At 46.1% G+C, this 23,059-nt stretch overlaps 1 protein-coding gene across 1 annotated transcript in view; it reads right to left on the bottom strand.

The window, feature by feature from the left end:
* The window catches only part of PLEKHM1 (pleckstrin homology and RUN domain containing M1), a 351,512-nt gene that overhangs the window by 5,793 nt on the left and 322,660 nt on the right, over positions 1 to 23,059 (bottom strand). The gene's annotated exons all lie outside the window — the stretch shown is intronic.

Genomic DNA, 23,059 nt, shown 5'->3' with positions numbered 1-23,059 from the left:
CAGAAGGCTTAACCCTTACTCTAAGCCCTGGCGGGAAACCACTACAGGCCTCAAAAAACAGATCTGCAGCTCGAGGAACTTTTTGATCTACTCGACCTAGGAGAAATGAAGAGCAAGGTACTCGAAGCCTCTTTTGGTCTCTGCGTATAATCTGGAAGAAACTTTGTGGTGGGAAAGACTTCTTGGCGATGAAAAGACCGCATGGGTAATTACGACTGCACAAATCTTGAAACAAATTTTAAGCAGGAGTAACCCATAGGTCTATTCGGGACTTGTCTGCTACTTGAGAAACTGAGGACAAACAGCCTTTGTTTTGTTCCTGCTATGCTATGTTAACCTTACATTTGTTCTTGCCCTGCTTTACGTTTTTTCATTTTCTCTTGTAAAAATCGCTAATCCGATTAAATCAAGTAAAAAAATAAATAAAAATGAACTCTACACCCATGAATTTGATTGCATAACATTTATTTTGACTGAAAAACCATGGCGAGACATGAAGAAACATTACCTGCAATGTTAATACGACTTCCCAATATGCTCCTCCTCCTGGATAGACCCCCCCCCCACACATGTGAAGTACCATTAAGCAAAGCTAATACTAATAAGCTAATAAAAGGGCTAGAATACATGTGGGTGGCATCTTTAGAGTTTTACAATAGTGTGTAGCGCTCAAATAGTCTAAAAGTTAGGATTTGAGTTAAGGTCAGGATAAATGCGCCCATGCACGATGGACCATGAGCCAAGCCCTAGGATAGGGCTAGAGCGTGAATTATTGCTTGCACTTAAACAAAAGGATCATTAAATAGTGCAGGATTTATTTTATTTATTTGAATTTGATTGCATTTGGTTTACAGCCAGACCCTCAGGCATCACAGTGTAGTTACAGACATCTTGATAACAATTAGGTAGCATTCAGAGTACATACAAATCAAAAACAATACATATTAAGCACATTCATTATGCTTACATAAGTCTTATTTGCTACATATTCAGGATGCCCGCCTTCTTAGCATTGAATGGATCTAGAGAGGGGCATAAACTGGCTGGGGGTGACTGGGTGTCAGCTGGTTAGAATTGGTTAAAAAGCCCTGCTTTTAGTAGCTTTTTAAAGCACTGGAAGGAGTCTTCATTTCTGATATTTTGTGGGATGGAATTCCAGTGTTTGGGGGCCATGACTGGGAAGCTGCTTCCCCCAGCTCTGGAACCTTTGGCTCCTCGTGGTCCCACGTTACAGTTTTTATTGGATCTGAGCGTTCTGATATATTCTTTTTTACTTATTGAATAGTTGATATAAGCAGGTGCTTTCTTGGCAAGACATTTGTGGGTAACGCATTGTGCTTTGAAGACGATTCTGGCCTTGATGGGAAGCCAATGGGTCTCCCTCCTGATATTAGATATATGGGCTGCCTTTTTTTAGTCCTAGGGCTGCTCGTAGAGCTTTATTTTGCATTAGTTCTCATTTGTCTTTGGAGGTACCTACTAAGAGTATGTTGCAGTAGTCCATCTTGGATAACGTTAGTGCCCTGGCTAAAGTGATGTAATTTTTGGGCGAAAGGAACGGTCGACTGAGGGCAATTAATTTAGAGGTGTAGGAGGTAGATGAGGATAAAGCATTTACATGTTTGGTCATGGTTAGGTTAGCGTCTATGTAAACCCCTGGAATCTTTACCTGTTTAGATACTGGAATTGGAATACCGTTAATGTTAATTGAAGTGTAGTCCGAATTGAGGGCATTGATTTTCGTTGGGGAGCCCACAATGAGGATCTCAGTTTTCTCATCGTTGAGGCACAAACTGTTTAAGGCCATCCAATTTTGTATTATTGCATAGATTTTGTTACTGAGCAATGTGTCATGATCATAATTCCCTGTGATTGGTATGAGGATTTCAGTGTCATCTGCGAAATTGGTATAGATGACACCCATGGCATCCAATGCGGCAAACAGGAGCTTAGTATACGCATTGTAAAGGGTAGGTGATAGGCATGACCCTTGGGGTACCCCTATGCGGACTGGGATGGGGTCTGAAGACTCTTCCTGCCAATGGATACTCTAGATGTATGCTCAGCTAGAAAGGATTTAACCCAGAGGGTGGCCTCCTTGCAGAAACTGAAGTCACTCACTAGTGTAGGGCAGAGTTTATCGTGATCCACTAAGTCCAATGCTGCAGATAAATCTAGCAGCAACAGGATGCATGATTTACCAGCGTCCCTAATGGTGTCCATCTGTAATTTCAAGTCAAGGAGTGCCATTTTGATACTGTGGTTAGGACGAAATCCTGATTGTCTAGCTCCTAAGAGCTGGTTTTGTTCAAGATCAGCTTGGATTTGGGTGTAGGCTATTTTATCTATGATTTTGAGCAAGAACGGGACCTTGGTTATGGGTGGGTAGTTCGTCAGAACTTTAGGGTCCAGGGAATGGTTTTTTAAGGAGTGGGATCACACATGCTTCTTTTATATTGGCTGGAACAGAGTTCATATTGAATGAGGCATTGATGAAATTGGCGATGGGTGTAAGGGTGGGGGCACATAGTTTGACTAACAGGGCTGGGAAGTTGTCCACTTTACAGTTGTGTTAGGCAGGATTCTCAGAAATGTGCCAATTCACTCTACCATAGAGACCCCCAACAACTTTGCTGGAGTTTGAGGACTTGATTATTTTTACCTGGAGAGTGTGAGACCCCTTTTCCCACTCATGTATTTTAATGTGATTTTTGTACACTGTTTATTTTGGTTGTGGAGTCTGACAAACTCCATAGGCATCATCTTTTACATTGTGTTACACAGCACCTTTAGTGCAGTGACACAGGGCAGTCTTAGATTTCCCAAGGTTTAAATACCTTCTCTGGGATAAACTACTGTTTCCCACAGCAGTAAAGTGAAATTGACTTTTACATTTGTAACTTTCTAGACCCCAGCACACACTATCTTACAAAAGGGTGCTGGAGGGGTTATCTAGTATCTCCTTTGTCTAGCTTCTCAGGTAACATTTTTATGTTACCCTTTCCTCACTGAATGGCTGGTGGCAGTGGTTTCGGTTTTACTAACATGGTGTGCATTTACCGCGGGCTGCGTTCTCAGCTGCAGTAAAGCACAAAAGGGTGCCATTTTTGTCCAAATGGCGTGGTCTTCTTTTTTTTGACATTTCTTTGTGGAAAGGTCCTTCTTGAGATTTACTCTGCACGCTAAACCAGGTTTGGTCCCTTTGTTCGTTTTGCCTTTGGCGGGATTCACAAGTGACGCCCGCCTCTGGCTCCAGGGTGTCTGGGGTAGGCAGGAAGTGAGGGAGGTGCCGGAAACTCCCTATGCTTAGTCTCCTAGGACATCCAAATGCACTCTGTGATGATTGGCTGGCTGATTGTCCGGCAAGGACAGCCACCCTGCTGGGTGAGTGACAGCTAGGGTGGAATGAAAGGGAGAGAAATGTATAAAAGGAGTCTTTTGGCTTGAAAGGCAGTCAACCACTGGACGAAGGAACCGAAGAACTTTCAAAGGGCGTCTGCTGCAAGTCCTGGACCATTGGTTTGCCCGGTGAAGCTCTGCCGCAGTGCCGATACGCCAAGTTCGCATCGACATAGAAGCACCTGCAAGGGCGACTTCTCCCCTTGAGTTGGTGGGACCAATCAACTCCAAAGTAAGCCACCGGGACATCCATCTCGGAGCTGGTTGAATTTCCACAGTTGCTGCTGGAAGTCGTAGAGCCAGGGAGAGGAACACCAGTTTGTGTGCGTTGCTTTTAAGTTGGCCAAGAGCTCCCGGAAGATCATCTGGTCTCCCAGGAAGCCGGACTGACCGAGCCTGAGACCCCTCGACATAGTGCGGGACTCTAGAAGCAAGGAAAGTCCATCTTGACAGCCAGGAACCGCAGTGTTGCTATTTACGGTAGACGCAAGGAGCTGAAACACTGAACGTGAAGTTTGCCGGTTGCGAGTTTTGACCGTCCCAGTGCAGTGCAGGAGTCCCCCTACGTCCTCCCTCTTGTCCCCACGACTGAGACCCAGGAACAGCGAGATCTGCAGAGCTGCACAGGAACAGGAGTCACCTGTTGCATCTTTTCTTCACCTTAAAGGTACTGTACAAAGACTAAGAGAACTCACCTCTTGCTGTAGAGTTGCTTGCATCTTCTACTACTCACAAGTTATCTTTTTCTTCAAAGACTGCTGAAACATCGTGCAAAGACTTTTCTACTTACCTTCAAAGAAGTGCTTCAGCCTATCTAGACTCTTGCCTATTGACTTTGGCTTAGCCTGTTTTAACTGAATGACTTATTGGGGGACCTGAAAGTATTTGCCTGCTTAAGAAATATTTGTGGTAACTTGTTTGCTCTAATAATCATTTCCTTTTTACTTGCTCTTAACTAATTCTGAATGCCAACAGTAATACATTAATGTCAACAGAACACCAGCAATTGAAGTCACCTGTGGGTGTAGGTCTCTGCTGTATGCCATCCCAAATGGGTATTTACTGATTCTGAACTAAGAGATTGTGTAATATTGAAGTATATTTGTGTGGTGTTTAACAGTGCTCCCTTCTAAAGACGGCTTACATTAACTGACTGGTAAATAAATTAACAATTGTTAATCCATAACCCCTGTGTTTAAGTGTTTGCTTGGATACTAGTCACTGTGAACCTCTGTGTAACTCCCCTACAGGTCACATTGACCCCTCTTGAGGTAAGCCTGGCTACTCGTCCACACTACCAACCTGTGTAGTACAGACTTATACCAAAGGTTGGGTTGCTACTGCCAGGAGTCAGGGTTGCTGTAGTGAAACCTATGGGTACTGCATACAATCTTGCCTAACAAGTTGGAAGCTTGTAATTTAGATATGGTCTCTAGCTGGGGTAAAGTGGAATTGTATGTTGGCATTATCATTAGATATGCTAAGAGAGGAGACTGGGGTGTTTTTTTTTCTAAAGTCTTTCTTTTTGTGGTAATTTCGTTTTGTAGTAACTCGATTTTGGAGGCCAATGCATTTTGTATGGTGGTACACCATGCTTTGCTGGAATTTGTGGGCGTAGTGGCTGGGGTAGGGTTTTCCAATTCTCTAAGGATGTGAATAGCTCCTTAGAGTTGGAAGAGGCATTGCTAATACGTGTGTTGTATGAATTGGTTTTGTGGGTTATAATGGCTGCTTTGTAGGTTTTGTTGGCCGCTATGAATGCTTTGGCTGAGTCTACAGTGGGAGATTTTTTGTGTATGTGTTTGAGGGATCTTTAGGTGCGCCTAAGCGCTACTAATTCATCACTGAACCAGAAACGTGTTAGTTTATCCGCACGTCGTGTTTTCGTTGTGATGGGTGCTAGTGAATCAATGGTAGTAGTAAGACACTTGTGGTAGATGTCTGAAGGTGACCAGGAATGTCACTAGTAACCATGTTGGATGAGAGGGCTGTAATAAGAATCGGGGAGAGGTTGTCTGCTGTTATCTCCCTAATGTTTCTTGTTTCATAGGTGTCCATTGTCTTAGTCATAGGGGAGAATTTCTCATTATTCTTTAGTGTAAAGTTAACACTATGGTGATGTGTCCAGTCAAGGGGTGTAATCGGATCGATGGATACCTGGGAGTAAAGTGCGAGTATTTTGCCTTTGTTGTGAGTGGGAGTGTTCACTAGTTGTGTGAAGTTCATTTCTTTGAGGGCAGTGTGGAAGGTATCAGCTTTATGATCCTGCTTATCCTTGAAACCTAAGTTGATGTCACCAAGGATGATGCATCTGGTATTCGGTTTGATGAGGGGGGGCTAGCAAGAGGGGGATATCAAGGTCCGGATGAGTGTTATTATTTGGTGATCTATACATAACCAAGATATTGATTGTTGTTTTAGGGTTGGGTGCTAGTTTGGCTAGGAGAAGGTTAGGTGAGGTGAGGGTTCAGGCGGCAGTGGCGGGGGGTGAGGGGGTTTGTGGTCAGTACCTGTGCTCCTTTGGAGCTGTGGGGTTGTATATTGGCGGTTTTAGGAGGCGTCTTATTCTGTTGGATATTTGGGAGGTGGTTGGGTTTATACAATTGTTGCCCGGCCAGAGTTGGATTGGACTTTCGAGCGATCTGTTCAATATTTATTCATAGACAGTTTGAATGGGACTGTTTGGTCCGTGATTTTAATTTGCTTAGTCTAGTATTGCCCTGAATGGGATAGGTGACAAGTGAGTCTAAGTTAGTATGTGCATGGTCCAATGCGGTCATAGGACTGCATATAGGACTGGTGGTGATAGGCTCTGAATTAATGGAAATTAATGTATTTTTATGCTCCAGGATAGGCAGGAAACGCGGGGAGGATGGTAGGAATGGGGTAGGACAGGGGATGGGCCGATGCCGGTAACAGGCAATTCTAAATGGGTCATTTCCCTGGGAAATATATGATGCAGAATGGAAACATGGTGGCTAGTAGGAAGCCTATCATAATTAGCTATAGGATGGTATTAGAGGTGTATCAGGGCTGATGCTCACAGCTTCGAAGCAAACTGTTATTGAGAAATGTAATACACTTTAATGCAGGTATCAGGCTGACAATGTATGATTCCCCTATTCAGATATAAGATAAGGATTTGCATTGCACGAGTCACTTAGGAGTTTAAGTTAGTGTGACACATTACATTTCATAGTAACGATTAGCTTAATATAGTCATAGCACATTTCACAGTCATTGAAGGATACAATACTCAAGGGTGAAGAACTCTGATTGATAATATGAATGTACATTACATGTTACTGCGTGAGATAGGTTATTCCGATACTTAAGCTGATTCATACAGTGCCTAACACAATATAGAAATTAGCGTAGCACAATATGGAGTTTACCTTACACAATGGATGTTATGAGAAAGCATATGATTGGCTGCAAACTGATGCAGAATTATATTTAATTGTTATTGGAGCATCGGTTTACTGACCTTTGAACCACCGCAATGCACAATAACAGCGTTCAGAAGTGGCCACTGTCGACTGCCTAGTGTTGGACCAATATACACATGAAAATGAATGAGCTGGGGCATTCATAGATATAAAACGAGCCTAGGAGTAGTCTGTCTGTAAGAAGCTAACCATACTTGAAGGGTCACAATTTACTATCTATTTTGAGGCTCAACATTGGGTAACTAGTCTACCCCCAAAAAAGGGAGGGGGAGTTGTGGGTGCACCTCTTTCTTAGTTGAGTATTTATATATTTAGGATCCAGCCATGCTGGTTTAGAGTATTGACGGTGCAGGGGAGGAAATGAGGCTTTGGCACAAGGCCTCCACTATGCAGAAGAGAGAAGAGGATCCAAAAGTGGACTCCTACGGTCCCCTGCACTCTATATGATACTGCCTTTAGGACGGTTAGTAATTCGGTTTAGACAAAGGACCTTCCATTTTTAGCAATATAAGATTCCATTTTTCGAGTTCACGAATAATTCTTTCAGCCAAATGTTGTGGAACAAAAGAAAGCAGTTTAATCATGAGGGTTGTGCAAGCAAGATGTGTCCAATATAAGAAGTTTCGAGTAGATTCCTCTTCTTCCAAAGCCTAATTGGAATGTTGAAAAAAATATCACATGAAGAAAAGACACAAGTGTGTTGTAACCCATGTCTATACAATCAAATCACTATATACAAGAAAAGGATATCAATGATGCGAGAATCTAACAAATAGTTCTTAAAAGGTGTCAAATAAATTGAGAGCTTTATTCCATACAGTGAACCAACAACAAAAGCAAAAAGTGTGAGTAGCTATCTCTTTAACCATAAGGCTCCAATCCCTGTAGACCAGTGGTCTTCAAACTTTTTTGGCCAGGGCCCCCCTGAGCAAAATTTGGGCAGGTCGGGACCCCCCAGAAATGCCAAATGGACAGTATATATTGCGCGCCGTCACCTGCTCCCATCAAAGTCGCTGGGCTCCCTCATCCCACTCCTACCCAGTCGCTGGTCTCTCCCCACCCCATCACACACCCAGGGCTCTCCCCACTCTGCTCCCATCACTATCCCATGGTTCCCGACCATTGTGCTCCCACCATAGTCCCTCGGTTCCCCCATCCCGTTCCCAACACAGTCTGAGGGCCAGTGGCGGCTGGTGAATCTTTTTTAAGCGGAGGGGCATTAAGGGGAGGTTCGGGGGGGTTTCCCCCTGTGAATTTTTTTTAAATAATAGGTTAAAATGTTGCATTGTAGAGCATACTTTTAACAAAAAATGGGTAAATAGCCAAACAGTTTGCAATTGTTGCTGGGAGTCCAGGGGGCAGGCATTGATATTTTATTTCTATCGCGCTCGTACACAAGTGTTTCAGAGCGTGACAAGGCAAGGGAGGGGAACAGAGAAGAATAAAACAGCGATCTTACTAGGCCCAGTGACATTGAGAACGCGCAAGTGTGAGGGGAAAAGTGCATGGAAGGGGGGAGAAGTGGAAAGTGCGAAGCAGAGGAGAAACAGATAAATAACAATAAATAAATAATAAAGGCAACAAACAGTGGTAGTGCAGCCAGCAATTTGCAAGTGCTACGTTTAAGGCAGCAGACAGGGTAGGTCTGATAAGTGCAGGAAGAAAGATGGTTCTCCTCAAGTTTTAGAGTGGCAGGGCGCTGTTCCAGAGGGAGGCACCAGCCGAAGACGGAGATCTACCCCCAGCTCGTTTCTTTGATAAACGACTGACCCTGAGGGAGTTGGAGGTAGAGGAGTGAAGAGCTCGAGAGGGGAGGTATTTGCGGAGGAATAGCTGAAGGTATTTTGGACCGAGGCCCCAGAAAGCCTTGTGGACAAGGCAGAGGGTTTTGAATGATAGATGTCCGGTAAAAAGATACCATCCCTGTCCCCTGGGCCCCACTGGTCCTAACACAATGAACATGATTATGTGTATATGCAAGGCACTGCACATTCATACAGCAATCACTCTATCATTCACATGAGCATCCATCACCATACACTCACTCATAACGCATCCATACACATGTTTAAATAAAAACAATGAACATAAACGTACCTTCTGCATTGGCCTGTGTGTGGGTGCTGCTCCAGCTGCTCTGTCCGTATGTGCGAGGAGGCGCAGGAGCTCCCCCTCGGACATACAGACATGCAGTGCCCCAGCCAGCATTTCCAATGAGCTATGCAATGCTGGCGAAGCAAAACGCCCCAGCACTTGCATGGCTCAGTGAGCATGTGCGGCTGGGGAACTAAACTGAACTGTCAAAGGGAAACAGTGTTTCCCTTCGACAGTTCAGCCAGCCCAGGAGCACTCCATTAGCTGGATAAAGCAGCTGAGGGAGTGCTCACTGTTTCACTGGGCTGGCTCCTTAGCTCCTCCATAATGGGTGAGGGGCCACTATGCAGTTAGTAATGTTGACCATTGTTGCTGAATATATCACAATTTACTTACATTTTAACACAAAGCACCCCTTTGGGTACTATTGAAACAGTGGGCTTCATAACTACTCTGGCGGTAGCTGTGCCGGTAAAACCGGCACGGCTGCCACTGGAGTTGCATCCGTGTCTGGCACCCGCGAATGGGCAATTACTAGGTCATGCCGAGTTAGGCGGACATGATAATTGCCCTTTCGAAGGTGCCGGTAGATCCCCATTCCCATTTAAGCCCCATATGGCTCAAATGGGAAGGGGGAGCTCGGATGCACCGGCACCGTTAATAACGGTGCTGGTGCATCCGACGAGCTGAGGTCAGACCTGGCGGGGGCTGTCAAGCACCCACGAGCACAACTCTTACTATGGCGGAACGGTAGCAACGGTGCCGGTAGCTTACCAGCACCGTTGTTACTGGTCCGCCATAGTAGTAATGAGGCCCAGTCTGTGACTAAAGGAATGAATATCCATTTACAACTGTGGGCCACTTTTTCATTGTTGCCTGAGACAGTTTCATGCTTCAGCCCGCCCATGTGGGCCACCCCTGCCCATTTCTTCCAATCTAAAAAAAAAAAAAAAAAAAAAAAAAATCTTTTTTCATGCTGAGCTCTCAGGGCCCCCCTGGGATGCACCCGCGGACCCCTAGGGGGTCGCGACCCACAGTTTGAATACCACTGCTGTAGACTATGACTGGGCCTGACATGAATACTTTGAAAAGTTGATGTAATTACCCTCACACGGTGTCCACCAAACCCATACTACCCACAGTTCTAGTACATAAGGGGTAACAATGTTCATCTAATGGTACCCATCTGCAGTTCGAACCTATATGGACTACAAGTATGGGATACATTACTCACCGTAATCGTATTTCTGATGCTTGTATCTGTGCATAGGCCGACATCTAGTGCAAGCTGCGGAGTATTACAGTTTGTTTTTCGAAACTCGAAAATGGGCGTCGACACAGGGCGTGCCAGTAATACTATCCCTAGTGTGACGTCCACTGTACCCAAGATCCCTCACGCGTCTAGGATCCTCAGATTGTATTTTTTCTGACATGAGGTAGCATGAGGAGTAGCGTGAGTACAGATAATCCAAGCAGATAGATAGAAAGGTAAGACTACAAGCAACCATGCGCCTTCTCTCAGAGGGGAGGAAGGGTGGGTCGCATGTGAATCTAAGCAGATACAAGCATCAGAAATACGATTACGGTGAGTAATGTATCCCTTCTGAGGCTTGTGGAATCTGCTTAGATCACATGCTGTGCATAGATTAGCGAGCAGTACCTGAAGAAGGAGGTGGGATGTGAGAAGGGTCATGAGCAAATAAGTGTCTTAGAACCGCTTGTCCCACTTGTGTATCTGCCTTGGAATGGGTGTCAATGCAGTAATGCTGAGTAAAAGTGTGAATAGAGCTCCAAGTAGCTGCTTTGCAAATGGTGTCAAGGGGTACATTTGCAATGAAAGCCAGAGTGGCCCCGATGCCTCTAGTAGAGTGGGCTCTTGGCGTGAAAGGCAGAGTTCTTTCAGAGAGTGAGTAACACAGCTGGATACAGTTAATAATCCACTTCGAGGTGGCACCTTTAGAGATGCGATCCCCCTCTCTGCCTGTAGCTACGGAGACAAACAGTTGATCTGTTTTTCTTAGCGGTCTGGTCTTATTTACATAGTAGAGGACCGCCCTACGCACATCTAGGGTGTTTATTTTCACCTCAGCCGAGCTTTGAGGGTCCTGGAAGAAAGCCGGAAGCTCGATGGACTGCTTTACATGGAATTTAGATATAAACTTAGGTGAGAGCGTAAAACCAGTTTGTCTTTATGGACAGTAAAGAAGGGATCCTGCACTGACAGAGCCTGAATTTCACTGACCCTTCTTATAGAAATAATAGCTACTAAGAAGGCCGTTTTATAAGTCAGGTGTTTGAGACTGCTTTTATGCATGGGCTCGAAAGGGGGTCCCATGAGCTTAGATAGCACCACATTAAGGTCCCACCCTGGTGGTGGGTTTGAAATAGGAGGGTGAAGTCTCTTTACTCCTTCCATGAAGGCTTTAACTACTGGTACTTTCCACCACAAGACCTTGTTATGGGAAGTGGTGTATGCCGACAGGGCTGTCAGGTGTACTTTCAGTGAGTTAAAAACCAATCCTGCGTCTGGCAGGTGGAGCATGTATGTAACAATAGTGGAAGGAGTGCAATCAACTGGGTTGATTTGTCTACTCTGGCACCAGATAACGAATCTCTTCCACTTGTCAAAGTAACAGTGCCTTGTGTTTGGTTTCCTAGATTCCTTTAGGATGTCCATACACCTCTGTGGTAAATTGAGATGTCCAAACTCTATGACCTCAGGAGCCATGCTGCCAGGTTCATGGAGTTGGGTTGCTGATGCACTGTTTGACCTTGGTGCTGGGACAGTAGGTTGTACCAGGCTGGAAGTTTGATGGGCTCGCACACCGCCATCCTGCGTAGGTGTGGGAACCACGGTTGTCTTGCCCACATGGGAGCAACTAGGACGAGTGTCATCGACTCTCTGTTCATCTTGTTCACGACCTTCCTGATGAGAGGAGTTGGTGGAAAAGCGTACGCAAACATCCCTGACCAGTTCATCCACAGGGCGTGCCCTTGGGAGTCTGGTTAGGGGAACCTGGATGCAAATCCTGGGCATTGTTTGTTTTCGCTTGTGGCGAATAAGTCTATAGTGGGGAAACCCCACTGAGAGAAGATATTTTCTACGACCTCTCTGTGTAGAACCCATTCGTGTTCCTCTGGGAGGGAGTCTCTGCTCAGAGCATCCGATAGGGAATTAAGCTCCCCTGGAACATGTTGTGATGACAGGAAGATGTTCCGTCTGAGTGCCCATATCCAGATTTTCTGGGCAAGCTTGGACAGATTTGGCAAACGAGTCCCTCCTTGCTTGCTCAGGTAGAACATGGCTGTTGTGCTGTCCGTCCGGATCTGCACTACAGGTTTAGTAGGTGGGGCTCGAACGCTTGAAGCGCTCTGAATACTGCCAGACGCTCTAGCAGGTTGATGTGGTTCTTGGCCACTGAGGGAGACCAGAGACCCTGAGCTGTGTGGTGGAGATGGTGAGCTCCCCACCCCGTCAGACATGCATCGGTAGGGACTACTGCCTGTACTTCGGGATCGTAAAAGGGTTTTCCCTGTGCAAGATTCTCTCTTGTCCACCAGTGAAGGCTTTGTACTAGTGTTGGCGAAACGACCACTAGATCGTCCCACTGACCACTTGCCTGAGACCACTGTTTCGCCAACCATTCCTGCATGGGACGCATGCGCAGGCGCGCGTGGGGGACCAGGTAAATACATGACGCCATCATGCCCAGTAAACGCATTGCTTTGCGTACTGTTATTTGGTGACCGGACTGATATTGCGGAATTTGCAGTAGTATATTCCGAATTCTTTCCTCTGAAGGAAATGTCAACCCCTCTTGAGTATCTAGGATTGCTCCTAGGAACTGTTTGGAGGTGCTTGGCACCAGGCTTGACTTTTTCTCGTTGATTGAGAAGCCTAATTCGTGGAGGAGGTCGATAGTCCTTTGAGCGTTTGTCCTGCAAATTACTGGGGTTTCCCCCATTATGAGCCAGTCGTCCAGATAAGGGTACACCAGGATTGCCTCCCTGCGTAGTTGTGCAGCCGCCACCGCCAGTACCTTGGTGAATACCCTTGGTGCCGAAGCTATCCCGAAGGGCAGTACCTTGAATTGGTAGTGCCGACTGTCCACCTTAAAGCGCAAGTACCTTCTGTGCGCTGGGAACATGGAAATATGAAAATTGGCATCTTTCATATCCAAGGTTGCCATGTAATCCCCCTTTTTTTAGGAGGGGGATTACCTCTTGTAGCGTAGTCATACAAAACTTTTGGGGCTTGACATACTTGTTGGCAGGCCGTAAGTCCAATACTGGGAGCATTGTCAAATCTTTCTTTGGCACAAGGAAGTAAGTTGAATAAATACCCTTGTTTATCTGGTGTCCCGGGACAGTTCTATCGTGTCCTTTTCTAGCAGAATGGCGATCTCCTCGAGGAGAATCTTCTGATGTTCTAAAGAGTGTACTCTTTGCCGTGGAGGATGGTTCCGGGGACGCTGCAGTAGTTCTATACAGTACCCTGTGGATACTGTTGACAGCACCCATCTGTCTGATGTGATCCCTTCCCAAGCCTGGGTGAAGTTGGAAATGCGTCCCCCTACTGGGGTTGCGTGAGAAGGGGCCCTGAACTGAGCGTCACTGCTTTGGTGGAGGCGTGCCGCCTCCTTTGCTGGGGCTGCCTCTGCCTTTACCACGACCTCTCCTATTACCCCTGCCGTAACCCTGGGTAGACTGTTGGCTGTTCCACTGTGTACCCTGCCCATGGCAGTAGTTAGATCCTCTCTAGGAATTTTGGCCGCGTGGGCGACGAAAATTACTATTCCCTCTCTGGTTAGGGGGTTTATTGGTTAACTGGCCAAGGGACTTGAGTGTCTCGTATTCGTCCTTGGCATTCTTCAGTGCGTCCTCGACTGCCTTACCAAACAACAGATCGGCTTCCACCGGTTTGTCTAACAATGATGCCTGGGTTTCTGCCTTAAAACCAGACTGCCGTAACCACGCATGTCTCTTGATAACAGAACCTTCTGCTATGAATCTGCCTGCGTTGTCCGCGGCGTCAAAGGTTGCTTTCAAAATGCAACCAGACACGGCTCTACCCTCTGCGGAAATCCGGCTAACTGGCCCTTTAAAGGTTCCGGAGCAGAGGCTATGAGTGCCGCGACTTCTTCCCACTGATGGCAGTTGTAGCTGGCCAACAGGGTGGTGGAGTTTGCAATCCTTGCCTGATAGGCGGATGTTGAGGCTACTTTCCTGCCGAAACCATATAGTTTTTTGCTCTCCTTGTCCGGAGGTGCTTCGGACGATGACAAGGGTGTTCCAGCCCTCTTACGATTGTTAGTGACAACTAGGGAGTCTGGCTTCAGATGTCCTCTTATATAGAGAGGGTCAGACTGGGCTGCCCTGAAAAGTTTTTCAACTCTGGGATTGACTGCTGTGGTGAGGTTCGGGTTCACCAGGGACGGGTCTATTCTTTGCTGAATGGACTTAAGGATAGGGATGGTCTGGGCAACAGGCCTCCTTTCTCCCACTAACTCCTCTGCGAAGTCCCTCTCCTCCTGGACACCGTGGGTGTCAATATGGAAATGTTCTGCTGCACGTGCGAGAACCTCGTGTAGGAGGGGTTGGTTATCGACAGGGGAGTCGGTAACGGGGGCTTCGTTTTCTACCGGGGAATCTACTCTGTAGGTTTCAGGGTCTTCCTCTTCCTCTTCTTGGTCCTCATCATCCCCATAGTAGCCCGTCCTGGTTTGCTCTTCTACCATGCCAAATTCTTGGTCCTCACCAAAGGAAGCCTCTCCTTGATACAGTGAGTATGGTCTTGAGTATGGTTGTACCTCGAAGGGGTCAGTAGACCTCATCGGTGTCTCAAACCGGGGCTTCTTACTCGGGGGATAGGATCGTTAGAGCCGGAGGGTGTCGCCCCTTGTGGATCATACGAAAGGAAATGGTCTGGATTTTTATCTTAAAAGTCAGCCAAAGAAGACATCCTTGACATGACCCTATCTATGTCTTCACTCGACCACTTTGTGGAACTGGGAATGACTCTCTCAGCAAGTCTCAGATTTATCTTGAGTAGATTTGCTGGTTTTAGACATATCAGCAGACCTGGGCTTGTCTGTATGTTTAGGGGGAGTGGTGTGTTTTACAGGTGTGGAAGAGTGCAAAGGCTGCTTCTTCTGCTGTTTTCCCCCCTCCCCGTGAGTGGAAAAGTGTTTTCCCTGTCCTTTTGTGGCTCCAGAGGTTTTCGACGCCTGGCATCGAGGATCGGGGGTAGAGTCCCTGTCCTTCGAGCGTGGGGCCGCACTGATCTTGTCTGCGGGCTCCGACTCCTGGAGCGCGGCCTGGGGGTGGAAGTCATCTTCGTCCTCCGACGATCGAACTTCTGTTAGCCTAGGGAGCGAGGCACTCTTGGCAAGAGTGGATGATTGCCTGGAGTCATGCGGCGATCTCGATCGAGAACGCCCAGAGGACACCGAATCGGACCGTTCTGTGTGTGCCTCTTTCCGAGAACTCAACGTTGTTGAGTCTCGGTTGGACTTCGTGTGTTTAGTGTGTGTGGTGTGTGAAGCGCTTGCGTCGCCGGGGGTCTTCCCCATAGCCGCCCTGCCGGACGAGCTTCCGAGGTCGGGGACCTGCGCTCGGCTGTCTTTCGACGCCGTAATGCCCTCGCCGTCCGGAAGTACGGCGTCGTTGCCGTCGCTGAAGGCGCCCTCCACTACCATGGCCGCCTCCCTGGCGTGGTGGGCCCAACGCTTCGTCGAACGGTCCTTAAGTGTCTTAGGTTTAAACCTACTACACGCTCTGCAGTTCGCTTCGGGGTGGTCCCTCGGCAAGCAGAGATTGCACGTGGCGTGCCTGTCGACCCAAGGGTATTTGCGATTGCACTTGGGGCAGAATTGAAAAGGGGTACCCTCCATACGCACCTTGAGGCAGCGGGCTGTTAAGTGTAGGAAATGTATAAGGTGTACCTATATACCAATAGTGTAGAGTATGTCCAACCCCCCACTCTCCCTACTTGCAGGGCCGAGGCCAGAGGCCTGCCGAGGCCAGAGGCCTTCCAAGGCCCGGGCCAAGGCCAGAGGCCTTCCGAGGCCCAAATCCGTCGTGCAGCAGCCGACGGTCGATTTCTTCTCCAGCCGGCGTCGAGTGTCAAAGTTCGATGTTGGGATGGGGAAGGATGTAAATAATTTAATATTTTAGCAAAAGTATGGCTAAGGCCAGGGGACTCCGCAAAATGCTTCCGACCAGTATGGCGGAAAAAAACTATCTGAGGATCCTAGACACGTGAGGGATCTTGGGTACAGTGGACGTCACACTAGGGATAGTATTACTGGCACGCCCTGTGTCGACGCCCATTTTCGAGTTTCAAAAAACAAACTAATACTCTGCAGCTTCCACTAGATGTCGGCCTATGCACAGCATGTGATCTAAGCAGATTCCACAAGCCTCAGAAAATGCAATACATTAATTGAGCAACATTCTCACTTTGTCTGTATATCTGGTCCTCTGTATGAAATCATGTCCTCAATTTGTTGATGGTACTAATGCACATCAGTTGTACCTAGACTCGGTCCGAATGCACTCGGGCCATTAGTGCCCAATAATTGTTGAATCTAGCTACTCACTCTTTTTGCTTGTGTTGTTGGTTCACTGTATGGAATGAAGCTCAATTTATTTATGACACCCTTTAAGAACTATTTGTTAGATTCTCGCATCATTGATATCCTTTTCTTGTATATAGTGATTTGATTGTATAGACATGGGTTACTTACAACACACTCATTGTGTCTTTTCTTCATGCAATATTTTTTCAACATTCCAATTAGGCTTTTGAATAAGAGGAATCCCCTCGAAACGTGTGAGCCGATTATATCGGACTATTGGACACATCTTGCTTGCACATCCCTCACGATTAACCTGCCTTCTTTTGATCCACAACATTTGGCTCAAGGAATTATTCATGAACTCGACAATTGTAATCTTATATTGTTAAAAATGGAAGGTCCTTTGTTTAAGCCGAATTACTAACCATCCTAAAGGCGGTATCATATAGTGTGCAGGGGACGGGAGGGTTCCAATTTTGGATCCTCTTCTCCTCTCTTAACTCGTCTACCCCTATAACCCTGGGGAGGGGCTGGATCCATTGTAGCTGCAACAGCCGGTACCACAGACTCCAGCTTCTAATGCGGCTGCCCTTCCTATCGAGCACAAGTGATCTGTCGAGTAAGAAATATGTCTGAAGTCTGCATTGACGTTGCAATGTCCTTACCACTTACTCAGATTTTCTATATTTTCTCTATAGCGAAGTACTTCAAATTGAAACTCAGGAAGCCTCCACTTTGGGTCCTCACTTCCGATCATGATTCTGTAGTATTTTGGTGCCTGCTGCTGAAACCATTGATTTTGTAGTGTAAGGATCTGAAGCCGAGATGCTGCAACTCTCTGCCTAACTCAGAGTCTGGTGGGTGCCACCTAGCCCGCTGCTGGCAGTTGTATACTGCAATTCTTCGCCCTCAACGGACACCTCCAGCATAATCGACCAGGCTCCAAACTGAAGCTTTGACCTTTCCCAGATCTAAACCCCATCACCAGAAGGCCACTATGCAACTCTTATGGACAATATGCTGGTTTTTCAAACCTCTTGCAATGCTAACCCTTCCACAATGCCAGAGCTTAGGCTATCAAGCCTGCCACACACTTGCACTGAAGTTTATACATTCCAAATATACATATGTCGACAATTTGTATGACCATCAATGCTTTAACAAGTCATTTACAAAATCTAATTAATACCTTACAGACTTGAAGCACATTGCAATTTCCTGGATGAAGTTTTTGAGATATTGGCGAGGGGGATGGGGCAGGGGTGTTGATGTGAAGTTCTTTGACATACCGACTAGCGTAATGTAATATCTTCGTTGTGCTCCACCAATTCTAGGCTACAGGGATTCTTTTGAGTGCCAGCTACTTATAGATCAGTGAAACGTCTTCCGATATTTTCTTTAAAATAGCAGAAGTCAGACCCCCAGGTCGAGTCCTTGATTCTCAGTACGCTGCCACCTCAGAACTCCTCCAGAATTTCCCACCCGGCGCCCAACTCCCCAACCGCCTTCACCAACTTGAATAGCAGAATGACCTCCGGGTGATTGGAATTAACGTGATGCACTGCTGCCATCTAAACAGGAACTGTGGATAGGGAAATGTATACATAAGGGATGCTCGACCGCAGGTCCGAGGGACCAGGTAAAGTGCTCGAAAGTGCATTTCAAGAGCCCTGCATTAGAAGTCGCCTGTGAATATCCTTCTCCGGAGCACTGTATACAACATCAATTCAATCATCAGGGGCTGGCCAGCCCCGGAAGGGGGCGCTAGAGGGACAGCCTGCATTGCAGGCTCTCTGTATATAGCACCTCCCCTCCTCTGGAAGGGGCGTCCCTGGGCCCAGCCACATCCGGCTTGGGCTCCTGGGAGCAGTCATAAGGCGGGGTCTGCTGAGGTCTTTCACTTTGTTGGAGCCCCCCCCCACGCCCCCTGGGTGAAGTCAAAGAAGCAGCCGGAACAGACCGTAGATCTGGAATATATGGGAACGGCCGGTAGATGCAGGCCCTCACTGGGAGGAGACGGGGGGGGGGGACCGAGGATTGGGGGGGTTGGGGAGTGCGATTCGTCTGGCATTTTCCTCATTGGTTATGGCAGCATGTGGAGAGGCCTTCTTTGTATGTTTATAATGGTTTACACGCGGTTCCTTTGTGAGGCTGGTAATGGCAACGGTGCGGCTGACCCCGCAAGCAGAAATAAGAGTTCAGCACACAGCGCTTTCTTGGATATATGCAACATCGTTTGGCCAGGGGGGTTTCCGCACTGCATGGGTATTTTCCGGGGAGGCTCAATTTGTGCCATTCAATTTAATTTATGTGCGGTCATCTCGCTGCGAAAATTATCAAGAAGCTGCCTTTTTGGGGAAAGACTATTTTATGCACGCAGTGATCGCTCTTAAATATTTAATTGTTTTACCCAGTACGGTCTGTGCGCCACATGGGCAATTACCATGGAAGGTCAGTTTCCGGTCGTTGCTCACTGGAGTAACTTTGTTGAAAATGTTGGGGGGGGGACATGACATCTGAAGAAAAAGTGCCCCAGCCAAATGAATGGGAACAAAATGGTGTGCCATGAAAGTTGGGAGGGGGGACAAACACCCCCGTTCCCCCCCTAAAATTATGCCCATGCCGTTGCTCCTAAATCTTTAAATGCGTTTCCCTTTACGGTCACCACGCTGCATGGGTAATTGCTTGAGAATGCTGCCTTTTTTCTTTTGTCTTGTGTTTTTCTTTTAACAGTCGCTGTGCCACTAAGGGGTTGTCTGCGGGGAGTGTGGGGCGCTGGGGAATTGGAGTGGGGTGGTCATTTGCATTTCACTAGTAAGCATTTGTGTTACAAACTGCACCACGGAAGGTGAGCCTTCCGCGGGCACTAGGAAGGAAAATGATTTGTCTTGGGGGGGGGGGGGGGGGGAAACTTCATCTCGTTTATGGTTTGTTTTGAAACACATTTTTAAAGGTGTCTATGGGCTGTTCTCTGGGTCGCGCAAGGAAACGGAAGCGCCGCTATTGATTCTATAAGACTGAGGCGAGCATTATGCTTCATCTTCAATTTATTCCCGTCTCCAGCAGTTTCAACAACATTTATTTCTTTTTCCAGCAAAAACTACATTTCCCTTTGTTCCAGACCAACTGTACTCCCAATGTCTTGCCCATGTGATATAGTCCTTCCACTACCTGTTCTCTCCCTCTTCATACCTGCTCTCTGTGGGATGTATTTACCCATGCATGCGAGCCCTACCTCAAAACTGTGCAGTATTGAAAACATCATGATGGCCAGAGCTTCCTAGGAAATGCCCAGGGAAGTGCATGAAGAATAGGCTGCCACCCATTTTTGCCGATGTTATGGGCACAGAAGGACACTGCCTAAAACCACCATTGGACTACCCACACAGTAGTCTGAAACCATTGGGAATGGCAATGCTGATTGCCAAAAGCAAACCCATAACTGTGGGGAATTCATTTGTTAAATCCCAAAAATGGGTGCAGTACCAGTACTCACCACTATCCAAAAGCCGGCGTTTTAAAACCACCCTGTGTTTCTCTGAAGGCAGGCTCAAAATGCCTATTTTCAAACATTACAATATGTGCAAAATATTCACTGAACACCAGCAGACATTTGGCAGAATGGAGTTTTGTGTGCCTACAAAATCTGGGAAATGAAGAGCCCAGAACCATGCTTATAACAAAACTGGCTGAGCTATGGAGTCAGCAGTTTAAGTTGCACTGGATTTAAAGACACTAAAATCGAAAATGTTTAGATTAAATGAGTGACCTATGTTTGGTGTCACATGCCTTTGTAACTGTTGAAATGTCATCGTTTTGCACTTAGAATCAGCATTCTAGCTGCATGTGTAAAATTGCAAGTTAATTTAAAAAGCAACAAAAAACATGACAGTTAGCTGAAAGTCTGGCTTAAGGAACTTGATTTTGCTTGACAACTACCCCCATCAGGAGTGAAACTTGAGTCACAGGTGTGTTCCCAGGCCTAGCTGCCCTTTTGCTGCTCACACTAAGGATATGCCATCTATCTGATAATTGAATTACCTGTGCTCTACAGGAGCTCTGAACAAAGCCTGTCCTGACTCATGCAAAGATTTTATTACAGCGGTCGTAAAATGTAGCTTCCTCTTGGCAGAAGCTGGGAGGGGCACTGCCTGTGAGAGCAAGCTGGCTTGGCAGAACTGGAAAAACCAGAAATTCAACCTTGTGCTGAGGGTAAACCACACCCCTTTGGAGCCAGAACATAACTTTAAAAAGATGGATCAGTCATAGAGCGGACATGTGAAAATTTTATAAATGATACCATAATTCTTGTGATTTTTCTGCCCACAGTTTAAGAGGTTTTTAGAACCGGTGGTATGTTCAGGGGGGTGTCAGCGGAAAAGTGGATATTACTCTAAATGTATGCATGTTAAAAATCTGAAACTTCATCAGTTAATGTCCATACTCCCTGCGCACATGTATGTAAAGTTGGGTCAATGTCAGAAATTGCAAAATCAGTTAAAAAGTGAAATATGTGCCATTTCTGAATGCAAGCTCCCAGGAAGAGCAGAGTTTGAACAGGGTATACCTCCTGTAATGCATGATGGGTGCATATGATTTTAAAACAATATGTACCTCTGCAAATATGTATTTGTTTCAAATCTAGATTTGTGTGTAAGTTGACAGGAGGAGTGGACTCTCTGCAAGCCATAAAATGACATCACGCTGACACACACTTCCTTCCCCAATCAAATGAGAAATGGAAGTTTGACCAATTAGAAGCTGAGAGAGAGGTAGGGTCAGTGATGCTAGAACACACCCACATTCTAAACACATAAAAGCAGACAGACAGGACAGATAGGGACCTTCAATTCCATCTGCCGCTGGAAGCTCTGCCGGAAAAATCCATACTTACCTCCATCAAACTTCAAAGAGCCAACACTTAGACTCCAAGATAAACAGAGACTTCAGAACCTTAACCAAAAAGGTCACTGCCAGCAAGAGTATTTGTCAGCAGGCCTAAAAATCTTTTTGCAACTGAACTCTTCAGACAGCCGGCTGACGCCGTCTGAATTTTGCCAAGAACTTTTGCAAGAACCCGGTGACAGAAATATCCAAAGAGAAGGCAGGACTCGACCCAGAGAACCGGTGCCTAGCAGAGACCAAGCCATTGTATCCAGAGTGCTGACCCCGATGCTGTGAGCAGTTCCAGAGACCAGACGCTGTGCCCAGAGACCGTCCGAAGTCCAGACCTGTTGACCAGATCGTGACAAAGCCGCCTTCCTGTTTAAACTCTCTTGTGAGTACCGCCAAACTGTACCAAACCAATCTCTTAGTTTAAATTCATCTAATTCAATCTATTTAACCTAAGTAGAACTGCCTGATAGCTCCAAATCTGTCACCTGTCATTCTAGCTGCAAAATCTGTCACTTGTCATTTTCTAGTTGCAAGCTGCACTTGTCTTTTTGAGCTTTTAAAATTTCAAATCTGAAAAACGACCTTTATTCAATCGCTCATATCTCCGCAACCGTTTGTGCTAGAGACTTGCAGTAACTTTCATCTGAAAGTTGAGAATCTAAGCTTTTAATCGCACTAAGAACCGCATTCCTACCCCCTATAGTTTTGCCGTAATTGCGGAACACGCATTCGCGAATTTTACCGCGATTTGCAATTTCTTCACGTGTAAAAAGCTGCTGCTGCTTGCCTTCCATTTGCCAGAAATTCGTTTAACCTGCTAATCATTCCTGAATCATTGCAAGAGTGAGCCTGGACTAATATTAACTAGATACCACTCACCCTGAACCTCTGAAAGGGAATTAAAAGCATTTCCAGCATATTTCTCATCCATTGCTAGCACATATAAAAGCATTTGGGCCTGTGTTTTCAAACTTCTGTAGTCTAAGCTTGCTGGGGTGAACTGAATCACATTTGATTGCATTTCTGAGAACTGTGTGTTTTCCTTCCATTTCCTTGCCTTGCATCAAGGGGGGGAGGGGATTGCCAGAGAAAAGTGATTACATTGTTTTGTTGAAATCATATTGAGTATTTCTATACTGCATTTCATTCATTCAACCTTGCATCCATTTGAACTCTATAAAGCATTCTCTACCACATTATACTTCTGTACCTACTTACCACTATGCTACCTTATCCATTTCATGTCAACTCCTTATTGATTATAGAGAAGTGTGCTAGTGCCAGATTCTCCGTTGTTAATCATTATCATATCAGATTAAGTGTGATATTCAATTATTAATTTATTATAAAGGGTGATATATATATATTTTAAATTATCAAATAAACCTTTAACTTGCAAAACAGAACTACTTCTTGGCTCAGTGGGGTCAGGAGGATTCCAAGAGAGGGGTGTTATATAAGGGTAGTCATCCAGAACGCATGAACTGGACATAAAGATATATCAATAAGGGTTTTCATTCAGTATTATAGACTAGGCGTTGACTTAGCTGTAGTGTTGAATTGAATCCTCTTACAAACTGGGGGCTCGGCCGGACGTTTGGGTTAGAATACCACTTGTGCAGCTTAATACAGTGTGCTAAC

The sequence above is a fragment of the Ambystoma mexicanum genome, chromosome 13, assembly GCF_040938575.1.
Source record: "Ambystoma mexicanum isolate Mex_15411 chromosome 13, UKY_AmexF1_1, whole genome shotgun sequence".
NCBI classification, from domain to species: Eukaryota; Metazoa; Chordata; class Amphibia; order Caudata; family Ambystomatidae; genus Ambystoma; species Ambystoma mexicanum.
Note: the sequence above shows the minus strand (reverse complement) of the source record. Positions and strands in the feature narration are given on the sequence as shown.